General features: G+C 43.5%; 1 pseudogene; it reads right to left on the reverse strand.

Moving 5' to 3' along the window:
* Nucleotides 1-5864: 5864 nt before the first annotated feature.
* LOC103693316 (activated RNA polymerase II transcriptional coactivator p15 pseudogene) lies at nt 5865-6386 on the reverse strand (annotated as a pseudogene).
* Nucleotides 6387-14403: the final 8017 nt, after the last annotated feature.

Raw genomic sequence — 14403 nt, forward strand, 5'->3', positions numbered from 1 at the left:
AATTTGGAATATGAGAACAGCAGAGTATTAAATCACATGTCACTGAGAATGGGGTCCTGTCTAACTGCCTAGGTTATGTTGCTGGGTGACTGAATTAATCACGTAGGAAATGGGGATGGGAATTTTTCAGCTATGCTTACGTCTCTCCTCCACATTTTGCATTATGTCTCGGTGACTGGCTGGTTTTGTGCCAACTTGACGCAAGTTAGAGTCATCAGAGAGGAAGGAGACTCACTTGAGGAAATGCCTCCATGAGATCCAGCTATCGGGAATGTTCTCATTAATGATCAGTACCAGGAGGGTCCAGCCTATAGTGGGTGGTGCCATCCCTGGGCTGGCGGTCCTGAGTTCTAAAACAAAGCAGCAAGCTGAGTAAGCCAGGGGAATCAAGCCAGTCAGCAGCACCCTTCCATGCCCTCTGCATCAGCGCCTGCCTTCAGGTTCCTGTCCTGTGTGAGTTTCCTGTCCTGACTTCCTTTAGTGATAAACAACAAGGTGGAAGTCTCAGCTGAATAAACTTTATTCTCCCCGACTTGCTTCTTGGTAATAGTGCTTTGTTACAGCAATAGAATCCTGAATTGCAAAAGTCCCCCACCATCTTTTCCAGAGACATAAGAACCAAATGCCCACAAAAGCAATGAGTGAGACAGGGTAGGGTTGATGGGGTTTGTGACGCAATGGTAAGCAGGTCTCCCTCCTGCCTAAAAGGAATAGCTAGAACTGAGCCAGGCAAGTGATCACTAGAGAAGGCTTAACATTACTGGATTTTTTTTTAAAGAAAGGCCAAAATCAGGCTTTTAAAGAGAAATCTGATTTCTAAACTGTTGATAACTGATAAGAAATGAGAAGGATGCACAGAGTACCTCTCTCAGTGGCATCCAGTCAAAGAAAAGGGATTCTCCAGGGGCGGCATCAGTCACTCACCGCCCCACCCCAGAACAGCATCAGCACCACCGGACAATGTGTCCTGAGCATCTTCCCTTGCCGCTGAGGGAGATGCTTTCCAAGTGATTCTGATTTAAGCTCAAGTTTGAGAACCATCTCAGAGAGGCGTGAATAACCATCCACTCCCCTCACAGAGGACACTGGTGACAGAACCAAGAGTCCCCTAGAGTCCAACTGTGTGGAACTTTGAGTTTACTGTGCTTTCTACCAGAACATAGGTGAAAGCTTACACTCTAGGAAGGTAGGTGACCCCAAACGGCAGCATCACCCCAAATCCCACCCCATCATGGATGGCAGCTTCATGGAGGTTGTGTTAATAAGTTCCCTTCTGAGTTAACCTCCCACTTCCTATGGACTCTAGCACCTTCCAGAAACACAACTATCAATAGTAAACATAAGTTTAGCAACCTTACGTTCCCTGGAGACAGACAACACTCTGACAGGAAAAACGGTGGCTGAAGGCAATGTCAGTCCATCCTTTTTGTCTAGTCACAACATGATCCTCCCATTTGTAGGTTGGAGTATAGATGACTTAACCCACAGCCATGACAATGAATTGGGCAGGATAGTATAGAGGCTGCTACATATAGGAAACGGAGCTACGATCAACCCTTGTTGAAGCACAAGCTCCTCACCTGGGACTCCAACCATTCTTCTCTCCTACCTACCCTCCTCCCTCTTCATCTCCTCCTTGTTTTTCCTAGTGCGTTGTTTCTTAAGCTCATAGCTGGTGTTTGTGTTGCAGGAAACATGGAGTAATGAGAAGCTGAGTCTTGGGAGGCTTTGGGCCTGGGCTTTTTCCTTTCTCATTTAAGGGCTTTCTGACAACATATTGGTGGATATCATCTTCTTTAGAGAAACTGAAAAGCTTTCAGATCCTGCCAGCTCTTTTGGATCCCAACCAGCAAAGCCCAGTAGTAACATCTGTGAACCCAGGGACACTCTTCACACCTCCTTCTACAATAATCAAGCTGAGAACGCGCAAATTGGCATCCACGATGCAGCCGGAACAGACTTGTGCTTCCTCTCTCCAATCCTCCTTGATCTAGATCAGTGGTTCTCAACCTGGGGATCAAGACCCCTTAGGCAACCTCTCTCTCCAAAACTACTTACATTACAGTTCATAACAGTAGCAAAATTACAGCTATAAAATAACAGTGGAAATAATTTTGAGGTTGGGGGGGTCAGCATAACATGAGGAACTGTATCAAAGGGTCACAGCGTTAGGAAGGGTAAGGCTGAGCATTAGGAAGATCTTTATCAAGAACACATCCAACTCAGAAGGAGATACTCAGCTTTCTCTTGACGTGGCCTTGACGAGGCAACACACACACACACACACACACACACACACACACACACACACACAAACACACACACACAGAGCATTTTGTTTTGCTTGGTTTGTTTTAATATTGTGTTACTTAACATTGGCCCACAGATCACTAACTCTAACATAAAAAAAAAAAATTCCCTTTCGAGCTCATCCAATGCTCTGATTTTACATTCTCTTACCATAGCCCACTGCCTTCCTCCGATCTCGAGTCCTTCCCCAGACACTGAACATTTCCTAGGTCTGTGCCTCTGTCTTTTATAAAATAATTTCCCTTTTCAAGATATAGCTGGGGCTGGGGATTTAGCTCAGTGGTAGAGCGCTTACCTAGGAAGCGCAAGGCCCTGGGTTCGGTCCCCAGCTCCGGAAAAAAAGAACCAAGAAAAAAAAAAGATATAGCTGAGGCCAGGTGCGATGGCAGTGCCTCTAATTCCAGAACTCAAGCAGATTAAAGTACTTTATTATAGATCGATGCACAATTTATGGACTCAGAGGTCCCTTAGCTGTGGCCAGAAGTGCAAAAGATTTCAGCTCTGACACATGAACCTCCGCTTCAGCCTGTGCAGGGGACCCACTGAGAGTTTTACTTATTATTCCTTGGGTTTGTGTCTTGGCCTTGGGACTTTGGGGAAGTTATTACCCTACTTGGAATGCCAAGTTGCTCATCGCCAAAATGGGATCCCAACACCCACCTCAGCATGGCTTTTCAGAAGGATCCAGCCAGATACCATAAAGAAATGTCTATGAAAAAGACTGAGGTCATCTGAAGATTTTTACCAAGACAGAAGGAAAAATGCCCGAGGGAGGTCGACTGCTAGCTGGAGAAGGGAAACAGCTGCAGGAAGCTGGCTTCCTAGGTCCGTTTTGCATCCCTATCCGCTAACAATGTTTGGCTTCCTGCTTCCAGGCTGGCATGTAAGAGTTTAGGAGTGGCCACCCCACCCTATTAAGCGACTGGCTTCCAAAACTTAATTCTCAGTAACTCTTTTGTCTGTCAGAGCAGTGACCTCAAATGTGACAAACCCTAGAGAGAGACAGGCGGATCTGATACATAGTGTCACAATGCACTGGAGAAGGAAGGTCCTAGATCTTGTGCTGGGCTTACTGAAGGTGAACTGTCATTGACGGACTGTTCTGAGGCTTTGTGGATACAACTCCCTGAGGGTCCAGGTCGTCTGCAGTCCCACACGCCTCTGATCTTTACCTTCCACAGTATGTGTCGGAGAAAAATCCTCTTGTACCTTGGGAGGTGGAGAGGAAAATAACTGTTTTGGAATAGACCCCAATATTTTGTACTGAGGTCTGACCCACAGAGACATTACTTTACCACAGACTGACCCCCCAGGGTGTTAGTTATTAGAGCCTGTCCCATCTGAAAGAGGCCTGCTCCTTCCAGCCTTCCACCCAGGGGAAGGGAAATAATCAGTCCTGCTTCCTGCAACCATCCTGTCCCATACCTACAAGTGGACCTTTCACAGAAGTACCAGCAAAGGTCACAGCCCAAGGGTACAGGCAGGCACCTTGGAGAGAGAGAGACCTATGAAAACAGAGTGTTTCCTTTGCTTTGCACTTTGTACAGTAAGACTAAAGGCCTATTTCCTGCAGTCCCATTTTTTGGTTTTGTTTTGTTAATACAGTGCTTCTCTGTATAGCCCTGGCTGTCCAGGAACTCACTCTGTAGACCAGGCTGGTCTTGAACTCACAGAGATCAGTCTGCCTCTGTCTCTAGAGGGCTGGGTTTAAAGGCGCATACCACCACTGCCCAACTGTCTGCAGTTCCTTTTATTTAGCACTTCATGTTCTCCTTTCAATAAACTACACGGTAAGGCCAGGCGTGTTGGTGCACATGTATGATGCTAACATGAGATGAATAAAGATCAAAATCATCCTTGACTATGTACATTAGGCCTGAGGCCAGTATGAGCTGCATGAGACCAGTCTGAAAAAATAAAATAAAATAAAAATATACTAAGAGGAAACACAGAGTCTAAAGTCAAATAGGATATGGGTTTGGGTTTTTCATATCAGAATTTCAAAAATCTATTACCATGCTAATGGGTTTAAAGGGAAAAGGAGTTAATGGGGAAAAAAGATAGACAAAGTGAATGTAACTGTAAGTATAGAAATCAAGAGTTAAAAGGAAATGTTATTGTTAAGAAAACATCCACAGAATGACGCTTCTTAAAAGACAGGATGTGCTTGTAGAGAGAAGTTCTGAGCTTCAGGATGTAATGACAGAGAGTCACAGATGGGGCAAAGGGTGTGGTTCAGTTGGTACCCCAGTATGCACAGAGCTCTGGGTTCCACTCCCAGCACCCCATAAACCGGGTGCAGTGGTCCACACCTGTAACCTCAGAACTCAGGAAATAGAGGCAGGAGGATGAGACGTTCAAAGTCACCCTCAAATGGCCGAGACCAGTGGAAGAAGTCCGAAACAAAATATTCAAGAACAAAATATTCAAAACAAAAAAACAAAATATTCAAGTCAGTTATGAAAGGTCTAAGAGGGGTGCTGGAAGAAAGGGGGAACTAAGGAAATATGTAAAGCGATAACAGTGGACAATATCCCCCACACTAATGTCAGTCGCTAAAGCACAGATCCAAGAAGTTCAGAGAATACCCAGAAGGATGCACGCTCAAATCAAGGGGCTTCCTGGTGCTGGTAACTCAGCGGTAGAGTGCCTGCTTAGCGTGCCCTAGACCTGGGTCTGATCCACCCCACGGACAAAGACACAGTTGTCACTTTCAAGTGAGAGGACATTTCAATTCAAACCAAAAAGCACACCTGTGATGACAACGTTCAAATTTCATTAAATCAGGCAAGGAAAAAAATTTTTCGTTGTGGGGGGGGGGTTGTTTTTATGAGACATGGTTTCTCTGTGTAGCCCTGGCTATCCTGGAACTCACATTGTAGGCAAGGCTGGCCTCAAACTCAGACATTCATTTGCTGGGATTAAAGACATGTGCCTCCACACTGGGAATGGAAAAATTCTTTTCTTTCCTTATTTTATTTTATTATTTATTTTTTTTTTGGAAAAATTCTTAAAAGAAGTCATATTGGGGAGGGGGATAGGGAACGAGTAGGGGGAAGTGTGGAAAAGATCGCTTACCTGAAGAGAAAACAAAGACCAGCAGCCAACTCTCTTCAGAAACTATCAAAACACGCATGCGTGAGCGTGCATGAGTGAGTGCATGGGTAATTCTCATAAGACATGGTTGACTGTGGTGTGTGTGATGTTTTTATTTACCTGCCAATTTTTTATAATTAAGTTTTTAAAATAAAAAAATGAAATGAGTAACAAAATCCAGGGATGGGAAGAATTGTATTTTATTTTTGAGGATTATTGCCTATATTTATTTATTTATATTTTAAGATTGTAATGATCTGACATTTTTACACTAGGTAGGGGACACAAAGCAATCCTCTTTAATAAAGCAGTTAGCTTCACTTAGAACATTTTAATAATGCGCATTTTAGAAAAGCCTGGGGTTGGGGATTTAGCTTAGTGGTAGAGTGCTTGCCTAGCAAGCGCAAGGCCCTGGGTTCGGTCCCCAGCTCCAGGAAAAAAGAAAAGCCTTTGCCTTACAAATAGTTCTGCAATCCACATATACATCAGCTTAGAAAACAACATTTAGAAAACAAAAGCCAATGTAAAAAGGCAGATTACAATAGCTACCACAGTACAGGTTTGATCCAGCTCAGGTTTTACAGCTTTCTGACTGCATCATCTACCAGAGATCTGTTCCTTCAGCCAGCTCCATTGCTCCATGTTTAAAGAAACACCTTTTCTCCCCGGTTTCATTTCACCTTCTGAGTCCACCCAATACTCTCTAAGATCAACTAGAAGCTTTCCTTTAAAGTCCCGAACACTGACAGATCCTACCTTTCCAATCTGGGACAAGTCATCATCTCTGCTGTTACAACTCTGCTTGGAGGACGCCAGAGCTCTACGAGTCTCACCAGGCTTTTGCTTCTTCGCAGTTTTCTCTGGGACAACTTGCTTTTTCCTCTCTAACTTTTTCTTTTAACTTCGCTGTCAGAATCACTACCTGAAGAGCTTGAAGGAACAAGTTCCTTTGATTTAGGCATTGCTCCGCTCCAGCCGTCCAACAGCCTCTAGCTCACTCTCTCTGGACTTCTAATTGCCTAAATGTGTGTAAATAGTTCACCTACGTACATGGTACCCAGAGAGGCCAGAAGAGGGTGTCAGATCACCTAGAACTGAAGTTATATAGATGGTTGCTGGCTGCCATGTGGATGCTGGGAACCAAACCCAGGTCCTCTACAAGAGCACTCATTGCTTCTAGCCGTCTTTCCAGCCCCGATCTTGTATTACTTACTATAAGGTTCTCATAGAACTTGTGAAATGGTTTAGAGCTCTTTGAAAATAGACTTACATTAAATGTGAATGCATTTACCAAAGTTTATGATAACTATTAAAAAAAATAGTAACTTAGTTAATACACTAAAAAAAGAGAAACAAAATAAGATTACATAGGATGAAATGAACGGAATTGCACAAGACATTGAAAGTGGGAAAACAAACAGGACAAGGACAATGATAGAAATTAGTCAGATCAAAGATTAATCAGATCAAAAATTCTAATAAATATTGGGTTTTTTTTGTTTTTTTTGTTTTTTTGGTTTTTTTTTTTTTTTTTTTTTTTTGGTTCTTTTTTTCGGAGCTGGGGACCGAACCCAGGGCCTTGCGCTTCCTAGGCAAGCGCTCTACCACTGAGCTAAATCCCCAACCCTCTAATAAATATTGTAAGAAATAAGTAAGAGGAAGAAAACGAAAGGGTAGAAGACTCAGTTTGCTCTCAAATGGCCAAAGCAGACTTTTATTGATCCAAGAAGTTAATACCTAGTGTTTAGGAGAACACAGAGCTGAGAACAGTGTTTGTGATCGAGAGAAAGGAGAAAAGTTCTCCAACCTTGTGGAGAACATTGAGACAAGTCAATGAAAACATTTTAGCCTCATGATTAGCGTGAGCTTTGTTTCAGTAAGGTGAGCTGTGGTTACACTCCTGGCTTATGCGAGGCAGTAGTGTGTGGCGGTAGCCTTACTAGAGAGAGAACTATACCTGTGGGATAATGTATACAATACCTGTGCACACACTTCTCTGGATAAACTGCTTTTCAGAACTGCTAGATGGGAGGTCAGTCAGATGGCTTGCTCCTGCAACCTCAGGGCTCCAGGATGTGTGGCAGGTGTTATCTGCTTTCCAGAATTTCATGGCTGGCACATTTCCTGAAACCTTGGCCCTACCTTGTGACCCTGGTTTTGTGGTGGTAGGGTTTCCTTTATTCCCATCCCAACCATATATCTATATCTATATCTATATCTATATCTATATCTATATCTATGTCTATGTCTATGTCTATGTCTATGTCTATGTCTATGTCTATGTCTATATCTATATCTATATATGGTATATATGTGTGTGGTGTATATATAGGGTATATATATATATAGAGAGAGATGGTATGTATATATATGCATATATATGTATGTATACACACACATATATACATATATATATATATACATACATACATACATATGATTTAGGCCTTCATTTCCTATCTGGCTACTTCCTGTATATGATTAGGGCTCTCATTTCCTATCTGGCTACTTCCTGTATATGATTAGGGCTCTCATTTCCTATCTGGCTACTTCCTGTTGGGGGAGTGGTGTCCTCTGGAGGCTTAGGGTCTGAATTAGTTAAACAGAATTTTTCATCACCATTCATTGCCTATTCCAAGACATAAGGACAGTGATTTGGCTCAAAAGTTCGAGACGTAAAATCAGAAGTTAGCTATCAGTTCTCCTCCATTACCACCTTGAGGAGAACATTAGGACAAAGTCAGTGGAAACATTTTAACCTCGTAGTTAATGTCAGCTTTGTTTAGCAAGGTGAACTGCAATTATACATTTGGCTTATGAGAGATAGTGTGTGATACCGCCTTATCAAAAGAAAGCTGAGTCCTAACTACGCTTGTGGGATAATGTAATACATTAACAATATCTGTGTGTATACTGCTAAAATCTGAGGCTTTGTAAATTTTCAGTTAAGTCTTACAGACAAAGACAGTATTTCTACAGTATACAGAATCATCTAACCAAAAAAGTTCTTAAATCTGTTACAACTCCCCTAAAAACTGACTTAAGGAACCCTGACAAAACTATTATATTGAAATTATTGGTTAGGCAGAGGGTTCTCTCTGTCCTTTCCATGGGTAAGCCTCCCATTAACTGTTTTTATTGCAGACATCTCTGTATTGTGGGATAAATAATAGTCGGAGATAGCTTACCCATTAACTGTCCTTGGGAGTGTAATGTCCTCTCTTGCGCTCTTGTGTTATCTCCCCTCTTCCTTTGTCACAGAGTCAGGGGGCCAACCTGATCCAGGATAGGGTTTCTGGAAGATGTTTTGAGATTACCGGGTTGGAGTCTGAAGTGGGAGGACAAATCCCGTCTCCAGAGGCAGCTTCTTGGTGAGTCCTAAGTCTTCAGAATCCTGCACAGTGGCTCCATCCTGGCTGCTGCTGTTTTATCTTGGCCGCTCCCATTCGGTGCCACAACGCAGATAAGATTCAATGGTAGAACACCTGGATAATTAAAAAACGTCAGAAACCATATGGACTAGAACTGTCTTCTTATTGTGGGCTGGATTTAGGGGCTTCCCAGAAGGGAGGAGGCCCCAGGCCTCAACAAGACCTTTTGTGTCAAAGGAAAACAGGATCTATGGACCAGCTGTTCATCTCCCAGGCACTCAGAGAGCAAACTTAGGGACTAGGGGAAAAAAAGACAGTGGTGGTGGGTGGATGGATGTGTGTGGAGAAGTGTGTGTGGAGAGACAGCCTGGGTAGGAGCCCCTTTGAGAAAGTTTGGCAGGGACAGGACTTGTCCACTCAATGGAAGAGTGAGAGAAAGTCTGGGAAATTCTGTTTAGAAGTTTGAGCTAAAAAAAAAACCCAGTCCTAACATTTAGAAACAGTAGTGTTAGTGGAGATTAGAGAACGTTTAGAGATGGAGAACTCTGGACTATTTGCAATTTCACTGCAGGAATTTTGTCAAAGTCTTACAAAATGGTAGGTTCCAATAATTTAGGCCACCAGTTTTGGTTGTCAAGAGCATATTAGGGACAGAACAGGATCCAACTTGAGGCCCAGCTGTTAAATTTTCTTAGGAGACAGGCCAGTGGGATCTCTTTGAGCATATAGGGTTATTATTGCTCTTGCTATAACTTTTGGATGGGCTGAGGCTAATTTCTCTTTCTTTTTTCTTTCCTTTTTTAAATTTACATTTCAAGTGTTATCTCCTTTCCTGGTTCCCCCTCCAGAAACCCACTATCTTCCCGTTTCTATGAGTGTGCTCCCCCACCCACCCACCACTCCCTCCCACTTCCCTGCTCTGACATCCCCTGGGGTAGAGAGCCTTGACAGGACCAAGGGCCTCTCCTCCCATTGATGCCCAACAAGGCCATCCTCTGCTACATATGAGGCCGGAGCCATAGGTCCATCCCTGTGTACTCTTGGGATAGTGGTTTAGTCCCTGGGAGCTCTGGGGGGGGGGGTCTGTTTGGTTGATATTGTTGTTCTCCTTGTGGGGTTGCAAACCCCTTCAGCTCCTTAAGTCCTTTCTCTAACTCCTTCATTGGGGATCTCGTTCTCAGTTCAGTGGTTGGCTGTGAGCATCCATAAGGCTAATTTCTTACCTCGAAGTGGTCCCTGAAAAGTTCCCAAGAGTTTCTCAAGGAACCAGCCAGGAGGAACAACAGGCCCTCTTTACCTACTTCTGTGTCTGCAGGGAAAATGGCTGGTGGTGTGTGTGGCTATGGAAATAGGAAAGTTTCTCAAGTGCCAGAGGTTGGGTTAGAACAGTAATTCTCAACCTTCTTAACGCCACAGCCCTTTAATACAGTTCCTTGTGTTGTAGTGACTCTCAACCATAAAACTATTTTCATTTTTACCTCATTAACTGCAATTTTGCTACTGGTATGAATGGCGATATAAATAACTATGTTTTCCATTTTCCACTGGTCTTAGGCAACCCCTATGAAAAGGTTGGTCAAGTCACACAGAGGCCATGACCCACAGGTTGAGAACTGCTGGGTTAGAAGAAAAAAGAGTAAGTTTACCATTCGTGCAATTAACAGAGGGCAAGAGTCTCTCAGAAAGAAAGATAAAGGAAAGCCAGGACTAAGAGGATGGAGAAAGAAGGCTGGTGGAGGAAGAGGTCCAGCCAGGTTGGACCTGAGGGGCAGGCCTTCCTGGATTTCTGCACTAATTAATAAAACAATTTGGGTTTTTGGATGCAGTGCAGAATGAGCATTCAGGTCACCCTCAGCAGTCAGCAGACTTTCTATTTGTCTGAGAGGCTGGCAAGCCCCAAACTCCGAAGCTTGGTATCTGAGGATAGAGGGGGATGCACCATGCAGGGTCTGAGGATCCTAGTGAAGAGGACAGAAACTGCTCTCGGATAAACTGTTTATGAAATCAGAGTCGGGGATGAATAAGATTGCAGCAGAGTGCAGGAAGTACTAGGCAGCATCCAGGGACTGCTTACTCTGTGAGAAGTGCTACCTCACAACCTCGATTTGAAAGACCCCAGAGCCAGGAGACCCTCACTCAAGTCTTGGGATGACGTGATCCCCCAAGAACTCACGAGAGACTGTCCTTGCTGTAATTACACGAGGTTTATTGATAGGAACCAGTGCACTGGGGTCGAGACTCATATCCCACACAGGGGTAGAGCAGTTCGACCCTGAGTAGCTGGGAGAAGGGGTATTTAAAGGAAGAAGCCACAACCCGAGGGGGGAGGGATGGCATCATTGGAAAATGTGGAGAATACCAGTGAAAAATCACAAAGGGAAGCTTTCTGTTTCTCAAGGTTGTTCTTTAAGATTTTAATCTAACTTTATGGTCAGCTAGTTCCTGGAGCAGAGTCACTGAACTGGCTAACCTACGTTTTTGGCTCTACTCTGTTTGCTAGTGGGTCTGAATTTTTCCTGGTCCTTCAGATTCAGGTGCAATCACGGGAAGAAGGCACGGACATCACCCTCCTCTGTGATGAGGCAGAGAGACACAGAAAAATTGGCTGCTGCGTTCAAGGCCACGCAGCTTTTATAGAGAAGAGACTTAACCCTTGGCATAATGGCTTCTAATAATGATGTGGTCTTTGAATCATAATAGCCCTATATCAATGCGAGAGAAACAGGTCTACCTGGAGCTCAGTGTTCTCAAGGTCAGCATGAGAAAGTCAGCCATTCAGAGAGGGGACATGTGTAAAACTTGCTGGAGACAGAAGCTGTTCATGCCGAGTAACTTGGGAAGGGATAGAGGCAGGAGGGGGAGGAGTCTGATGTTATCCTTAGCCATATAATGAGCTTGGGGAAAGCCTGGCCTATGTGAAATCCTGTCTTAGAAACAAAAAGAAAAAAAAAAGAGAAATGATAGATTTTCCTTGTGTTTCTTTATATGTTTATAATCTACTTCTTCCTCAATCACTAAAGTTGCACTATTTAGAGAGTGGCGAGGAAGAAAAGAGACAGTCACACAGACACAGACAGACATACACAGAGATAGACAGACAGAGAGGGGAAGAGAGATTTAAAAAATAACCCAACAGAACAAAGCATTCACACTCTTACCACCGCACAGATGTAACTGTTGCTAACATCTCAGCAGAATTCTTTCCAGTTTTTTTTATTCAAAAAAACTGTCTTTCTTTTGCTTAGCTAAGATTTTGCTTAGATATAATTCCGGACCTTTCATTTTTCTCTGTCTGAACATCAGAGCATAAACCCTCTATGTTTTAAGCAGCTGTATTATAATCCATCATACGGAAATTATGTAATTTATGACCTATTCCTTCACGGTTGGATCTTTAGGTTGTTTCCAATATTTCCACTATTATAAATAACCCACTCCGAGCGTGTCAAGCCCATAAATCACTGAGTGAACTGCAGAGTCTGTTGTTTTTAGGATCATTTCCCAGAAATATAATTATGAAGTGTCACAAAGATTACACGGAGAAGTGGTGTTTCTGATAACTAGCATATATATCCTTTTTTTTTAAGATAAAGAATATCCAGTTTTTAAATTGTATTCTTTTTATATGTGTGGGGCGTTTTGCCTGCATGACTGTAATGTGCATCACTTGTGGAAGCCTGGTGTCTCTGGGGGCCAGAAGAGCGTGTGGGATCCCTTACTGATGATTGCGAGCCATCGGTGGGTGCTGAGTACTGAACCCAGGTCCTCTGCAAGAACAGTCAGTACTGGGGCTGGGGATTTAGCTCAGTGGTAGAGCGCTTACCTAGGAAGCACAAGGCCCTGGGTTTGGTCCCCAGCTCCGAAAAAAAGAACCAAAAAAAAAAAAAAAAAAAAAGAACAGTCAGTACTCTTAACCTCCTGGCCATCTCTCCAGCCCCAGCAATACATAAATAGCAAGCCTTCCAGGGCAGAAGTTGGGAGTCAACGTGCCCCTGTGTCAGGGTGGCACAGGGTAGCTCTAAAAGACACACCTCTGGCTCTGGGCTTGTACACTAACCATTGCCCTTTCTCTCCTATGAGCTACTTTTCAATTTAGTTTTTTTATTTGAACTATTATAGTTCAAACCTTTTTTTTTTTTATGGACAATAGATATCTGTACAAGATGGATGCGTATGGCGTTTGGGGTACTATTGTTTTATTTATCTGTTTATGTATGTTGTGGTATCTGTGTGCTTGCATGTGTGCATATGCCCCTGTATACTCCAGAGGAGGGAGGCGTCAACTCTCTTCTTCTATTCTTTTTTTTTTCTTTATTAACTTGAGTATTTCTTATTTACATTTGGATTGTTATTCCCCTTCCTGGTTTCCGGACCAACCTCCCCATAACCCCCCTCCCCTTCTATATGGGCTTCCCCTCCCCATCCTCCCCCCATTACCACCCTCCCCCCAACAATCACGTTCACTGGGGGTTCAGTCTTGGCAGGACCAAGGGTATCCCCTTCCACTGGTGCTCTTACTAGGCTATTCATTGCTACCTATGAGGTTGGAGCCCAGGGTCAGTCCATGTATAGTATTTGGATAGTGGCTTAGTCCCTGGAAGCTCTGGTTGGTTGGCATTGTTGTTCCTGTGGGGTCTCGAGCCCCTTTAAGCTCTTCCAGTCCTTTCTCTGATTCCTTCAACGGGGGTCTCGTCCTCAGTTCAGTGGTTTGCTGCTGGCATTCACCTATGTATTTGCTGTATTCTGGGTGTGTCTCTCAGGAGAGATCTACATCCGGCTCCTCTCGGCCTGCACTTCTTTGCTTCATCCATCTCATCTAGTTTGGTGGCTGTATATGTATGGGTCACATGTGGGGCAGGCTCTGAATGGGTGTTCCTTCAGCCTCTGTTCTAAACTTTGCCTCCCTATTTCCTCCCAAGGGTATTCTTGTTCCCCTTTTAAAGAAGGAGTGAAGCATTCACATTTTGGTCATCCTTCTTGAGTTTCACGTGTTCTGTACATTTAAGTTAATTCAAGCATTTGGGCTAATAGCCACTTAACAATGAGTGCATACCATGTGTGTTTTTCTGTGATTGGGTTACCTCACTCAGGATGATATTTTCCAGTTCCGTCCATTTGCCTATGAATTTCATAAAGTCATTGTTTTTGATAGCTGAGTAATATCCCATTGTGTAGATGTACCACATTTTCTGTATCCATTCCTCTGTTGAAGGGCATCTGGGTTCTTTCCAACTTCTGGCTATTATAAATAAGGCTGCTATGAACATAGTGGAGCACGTGTCTTTGTTATATGTTGGGGCATCTCTTGGGTATATATATGCCCAAGAGAGGTATAGCTAGGTCCTCAGGTAGTTCAATGTCCAATTTTCTGAGGAACTTCCAGACTGATTTCCAGAATGGTTGTACCAGTCTGCAACCCCACCAACAATGGAGGAGTGTTCCTCTTTCTCCACATCCTCGCCAGCATTTGCTGACACCTGAATTTTTGATCTTAGCCATTCTCACTGGTGTGAGGTGAAATCTCAGGGTTGTTTTGATTTGCATTTCCCTTATGACTAAAGATGTTCAACATTTCTTTAGCCATTCGGCATTCCTCAGCTGTGAATTCTTTGTTTAGCTCTGAACC

This window comes from Rattus norvegicus, chromosome 10, assembly GCF_036323735.1.
Source record: "Rattus norvegicus strain BN/NHsdMcwi chromosome 10, GRCr8, whole genome shotgun sequence".
Classification (NCBI taxonomy): Eukaryota; Metazoa; Chordata; class Mammalia; order Rodentia; family Muridae; genus Rattus; species Rattus norvegicus.